Below are 6,126 nucleotides of genomic sequence, written 5' to 3'. Positions count from 1 at the left end.
TGCTCCTCCTCCACCCCTCCCCGCACTCACTCCCTCCTACTATGTCCTTTTACTATGTGATTTGATTTACCAGCACTGGACTTTTTACATGCTGTCGTGCACTTATTCAGTCCCATCCTTTTACAATATCCTTCCACTTTCAGCTGACATATGATATATCTAAAAGCTCTAAAATGAGCATGTATAGCTAGCAGGGAATAACTAAAGTCTTTGCAATTTACGTGTTGTTGTGCGTTGATTCAGCCCAACTGTGCAATCGGAATGACTTAGATTCCGCCGTTGTCATAAGCCCGAGGTTCTGATCTTAGACCTGGCCATTCGGCCAGATACTAAGTCAGACCAACTCTGTTTAGTTCTTGAGATTATTTTCTAGCTTTGGATTAAAAATCTTCAAACAATACTTATGCTTTTTACATTCCTTCCGGCCGTAAAATACGCACGTTCTTTTCTATTTGTTGTAACTTTCTACTGAACTATGTGTGTTGAACAAAGCATGTCATCTTATTTCAGATAAATGATGATGTAATAATGGATGCCTTCTGAACACTGCATGTGTGGTTCCCGAATTGGACCGTATATTTCTGCGAAGATCTTCAAGTATGGCATTTGCTTAATTCTCTAACATCTGCCATTTAAAGTTCCTCTCTTTGCTTCTAATCAATCTGTGTAGATACTACTCCCTCCGTTCTTAAATGTAAGTCTTTTAGAAATTTCAATGAGGACTACATACAGATGTATATAGACATATTTTGTAGTGTAGATTCACTCATTTTACTCTGTATGTAGTCTATATTGGAATCTCTAAAAGAACTTGCATTCAAGAACAGAGGAAGTACTTTCTTAAGTTTTTGTGCAACAACAGAACTAACAGTTGTTTGTTCTGTTTACATTCGATGTCGGTTTCTTTCATCTATATATGTCACTCGCCTAGGTATTAGCATTATGAGTTACAACAACCTACATGGCCTGAATTTTGGTAGGGCTAAGGTGACAAAAGTCTGAGAAAGTGGAAGCTGGAATGTTGTCTGGGGTCGTGTAGGTTTACATTTTCAACTCATTGGCTAAATAAAATGGTGTCTGAAGTAGTTTATCTATTGCTTGGAGAAATAGTTCTTGCGTCCCTTGATTTGAGAAATAGTTATGTGGCGGTCTCAAGAAGGGATAGTATGTTGGTGGCCTCAGTTCTGTAACATAGAAGTTTGGCCTGCTCCTTTTCATCTCCAGTTGTCCACTGTTTCTCCGGTTTTATGAAAAGGAAACTATTGTTCTTTTGTAGTGCGGGCCACGGAGACGACGAGGTGGCCGAGCTGCCTGTGGCGCCGTCGCCGTACCTCACGACCCAGCAGGAGGTGTGTCGGCCGCAGAGACGGTAGAGGTCTCATCCGCTCACTCTCTCGCCGCCGCAGGAGGAGTGCGCGCAGGGGGGGTGGCGGGTCAAGGTCCGCTCGCCGGCGCCACCCGCTGAACGATGAATCCATGCGCACCCTCTCCGATGACCTCCCGGGCACGCCACCGCTGGCAACGGTGAGGACAACACACCCTGTCCACCATCGGCCACCAGCAGTAGCAGGACCACCACTGTTGCCTGTCCTCTTTGATGCAAGATCCACGCTGCTCCACTTCGTCCAGGTTCACATCTCCCTCCCCCCCCCCCCCCCCCCCCCCCCCCCCTCTCTCTTTCTCATGGCACTCGATTCCCTCTTATTTTTCAGAATGGAAGTGGCCTGAAAGCCACTTGACTGAATTGCCATGTCTTGCAAAGTGCCAGTGCCATGATAATTAGATGCATACAGGGGATCTTCTTTTCATTGAAATATTTACCTATGATATTGAGCACAGTTCATTTTTCTTGAATTTTGCTGCCATGTATGTTTTACTTGGAAATTTAGCCATAGAGCATGTACTTGGGCATGGTTTACCGAGAGGTTGGTGCTCTGAATCGTGCTTCTCATTAGTGATCCTCTGTTCTCTCTCGTCGTTGGTTTTAATTCCCTCTCTTTCTATACAGTCCCTTCTCTTGACAGAGAGTACCTGCAGCCCACATGAACTCCAGTAAAATCCTCGACCAAGGTTCGCTAGGGGCTGCATCGTCCAGTAATAAGAAGATGCATTCACCAATCAAGGTTAGTCAAAAGTGATCAGCCTACTTTCTAAAACTGACTGTGTTCATGCAGACAACCTAATCTTCCTTTGAGACTATGTCAATTCAAGAATTTGTTAGAACAAAATGTTGGTTGTCTGATTTGTTTACATGGTAGGCACTGCTTAATTCAAACAAAAGAAGGTGATATGTACAGTATTAAATGTATAACTAAATGAAAAAGCCAGTAGTATTATCATCTTCTTTATATATAGGGTGCTGCAAATTTTGCTAATGGATGCTACTGAAATATCTGTTACTCGAGCTCTTTTCTTTGTCTGTTACTGAATCGAATTTTCCAAATTATGATATGTTAGGCATTCTCCATTAGACTTATCTGGCATTAACTTGCGATGATGGCGATCTTAAATCATTCTTATCTCAAGGGTCATAGCTGCTGCCGTCACATGCTTTAGGCGTGTCTACACTAGGTATGGTTGTCGGAGAAAGAATGCCCCTCTGATCTCCAATTGCCCTTTCTGAATTTGACTATTTTTTACTAGCTGGAGAAATGAAAGCATCGCATTAATTTTTAGTTTGTGAGATGTGCTGCTAAGAAATTAGCTATATTCTTACAATCTAAGATACTCAGCTTACAGCGCGGTAAGAAGCGTATACCGTGACTGTACGTGTTCAGGTGTTTCTCAAAATATTCCTCATCTGTACAGGAGGTATAGCGGCCAGCGACCAGGAGGTATAGCGGCTATGCAAGTGAATTTAAATTATTTCTCATCTGTACAGGAGGTATAGCGGCCAGCGACCAGGACAGAAAAATATTGTATCTGTTAATATTGGATCATCCAAATTGAAATTCGGTTTATATTATTCAGTCTGCATTCTAACAAACATGTTCTATTTGGCATCATACTATCATTCAACTTAAAAGATGGCTTAACCCGTTAACCCAAGTTAAAATCTCAGGAAGATGGTGGTTGTTCACCCTGACATTTGGTTTAGTTCTGGTTGACATGCTCAGTTGCTCCACGTCTGTTAGATATTAAATAGTCTGGTTCTTCTTTCTGTAAAGTTTGGCAATTTAAAAACCTTTATTGAGTTTTGCTTTTTTAGTTGTATCAGGTGTTCTCCTGCTTAGTCTAAATCAGATAGGGACTTTAAACATATTTAGTTTAAATAATGACATGCTTTTGTACTATTATTGACTTTCTTTATCTCCTTCTGTTATCACTAATAATGTTTTGCTTAATTAAACATCATGTAGATCTTCTTGCTTCGTGCATTTTTTCAATACTAATCTTCTTGCTTCGTGCATTTTTTTATTTCACTCGATGTTGGATGCTCTTCATGTCCATGAGGCCCTGGTCATCGGCATCGATAGAACTATAGTCAGGTTGTAGTGCTTTTCTCCCTGTTGTTATGTTATTGGCCCCTGTTAATGTTTGTTGTACATTGTCCTTGATTTTTTTTGCTCTGCCTTGTTGTGCATTTGATCCTCAATGGTTGGGTTGTACTGTTACATGAAAAGAAACCATGCAATGAAAGCATTGAGCTTAATTTAGATATGTTGGGTCAATTTTTTTTTCTGTTTATAAACACTTTAGTTGTTTCTTGTGCTCGTATTTTTGAAGTACTTCCTTCTAAATTACTCCTGTCACTGCATATTCAGGCCTTCTGCTGAGCAAGCTCTGTAACTGCTACAAGGAACCTTGGTTGGTGGTCAGAATGTGAGGCTTTCATCGAGAAGAAGACCTTTGAACAAACAAACTCAGGTTAATTCTTGTGTACGGAGCTTATATCCTGTCTTGAGTTGTATATATACTAGAGGTAAAGTAGGTAATATATAACATGTGAACATTTCCTCAGGAAGCCAGCCAGTTGTATGTCCAGTTCTCCACTATAAAATTGTTTGTGCCCTGCCTGTTTTCGCCTCTTTCTTTGATATATAAAAGTGCCTAGAACATAAACGAGTGTGTTTCTATATTTACTTTCCCTTTAGGATGGTGGAAATTCATATTCTATTCAAAAGCACTTCATGTACATGGTCAAATGCTTCAGAAACAGTAGTATGCTACTTCACTTTTTATCTTCCTGGGGGTTCTGATTCATCTGTATTAACTAAAGAAGCTTGCGATATTATTTTCATTAGCACAGTGCAAATCAAACCGAAAAAATACACATGCTTGCCCTTTGTAAAGAACCACTATTACTATATATGCTCTACTTTGTACAGAATCATATGTATATTATGCTTGCCCCTAAATTGTTGCTTTATGCTGAACCACTATTACTATATTATGCTTTGATATGAGATTTGGTGCTTGAATCAAGTATTTATGGAGACCATGCCCTTATGCGAGTCTTCAGGCCTTGCTGGGTTGTTTTATTGTTCTGAAGGCATCATCATGTGTGATTGTAGTTACATTGTGTCCTTCACACGTACATCCACCATCAATCAGGTAGACACTCCCTTTTTTCCAAATAAAATCAAGTGAATGTTGTACTCCCAAACCAATTAGCTCGTTTCGGTTTGATAAATATCGTGCATTGATCCATGCACTTTTGACAAATTTATATTCTCATGACATCTCCGGTTTACTTCCGTTCTTTTTTTGTGCTTCTCGGATTAGAGACATGGAACATGTCATCATTTTGTCAGACTAAGCGTGGAGCTACTTGTGCAAGTTACACCATCAGCAAACACATGAAGACCTGCATGCTATCATCGCAAGTTGAGCATTTACATGCTCTAAGTTAATCTGATAGGGAGAAAACAAAGGCTTGTGTGCCCATTAGTAATTTTTTGTTTTATCATAGTGGGCACCTTATCTATCTGTAACATGTGACCTGTGCAACTGCAAAGGTGTTGGGCGATAAAAATTCTGTGCAACACATGTTCTTATACACTATGCTTATGCTTAGTATAGAAACTATGCATAGATATTACTCTCTTTTTTGTGGCCTTGTGTAGTATATATTGTAATTAAATTATCATGAACTATTGAGCCTTTCACTTTTTCTGTAACATACTGAACCTTTGCATTATTGCTTTCATCGTATAAACGTATGAAATACAAAATATTTCATATCAGGTTGGATATGGCTGGGGCGGGTGGGGTGTGGCAAGCCGCACTTCCTATCTAGTATACACTACTAGAAAAAGGCCTGCTAGTGGCGCACCTGTTTTGCCTACTAATGACGCACTACAAATGCGCCACTAGCATCACGCCATTAGAATTAAATACTAATGGCGCACCCCTGGTATACTAATGGCGCACCATGTAGTGCGCCATTAGTATGTCTCCCAGAGGGCCATATTTACCCATGTGCTTTGACATACTAATGGCACACTAGGGGGTGATGCGTCATTAGTGTCCTTTCTGCAGTGCTCCATTAGTGTGCTGAGTGGTGTGCCATTAGTATGAATATTAGGGATTATTATTATTTTCTTTTCTGATATTTGCACAGGTTACAAAACATATTACTGCACATAATATAGAGAGCACAACATATAAACAGCAGATTTATCGAATACAATAGAAGATTACTCTCCGAATACAATTCATCATATTAGTCTCCGAATTTCAAATACCAAACAAAGTTATAACATTACAAGTCTCGAAACCACGAGTAGCGAGTTTGTCTTCACATTACAAGTCGATATCGATCATCTAAACTACCATCACATAGAAGAGAGCTGCGGTCATCACGATGAGCATAATCGCGATGAAACTGGTCTTCATCCGGTTCCACCAACGCTCTCTCCTCTCTCCCGCTAGATAGCGCGTGTATCTAACTTCCGCCTCCGCCCTAGTGGTGTACCCTTTGTAACTGTTACCGCTGAAACGATGAACCTGTCTCCGACACTCCTCCCAGTCGTCGTAGACTCTGGGAACCTTACCCTTGTACACGACATACGACGACATCTCTATACACTAGCCAAACAAAACGTTAGTAACAATTCACAGACAATACATAAGCAATATATAAGTATGCAACAAAAGGATCGAAAGAGAAAAGCAACACATTAA

At 40.3% G+C, this 6,126-nt stretch overlaps 1 long non-coding RNA gene across 1 annotated transcript; it reads left to right on the top strand.

The window, feature by feature from the left end:
* Positions 1-1,255: 1,255 nt before the first annotated feature.
* Positions 1,256-4,987, top strand: LOC123089218 (uncharacterized). Its single transcript, XR_006442234.1, has 4 exons — positions 1,256-1,629; positions 2,009-2,123; positions 2,458-3,488; positions 3,765-4,987. It is a non-coding gene; the product is annotated as an uncharacterized lncRNA (long non-coding RNA).
* The last annotated feature ends 1,139 nt before the right edge of the window (positions 4,988-6,126 follow it).

This window comes from Triticum aestivum, chromosome 4B (genome assembly GCF_018294505.1).
Source record: "Triticum aestivum cultivar Chinese Spring chromosome 4B, IWGSC CS RefSeq v2.1, whole genome shotgun sequence".
NCBI classification, from domain to species: domain Eukaryota; kingdom Viridiplantae; phylum Streptophyta; class Magnoliopsida; order Poales; family Poaceae; genus Triticum; species Triticum aestivum.
This window is presented reverse-complemented; position numbering and strand designations above follow the sequence as displayed.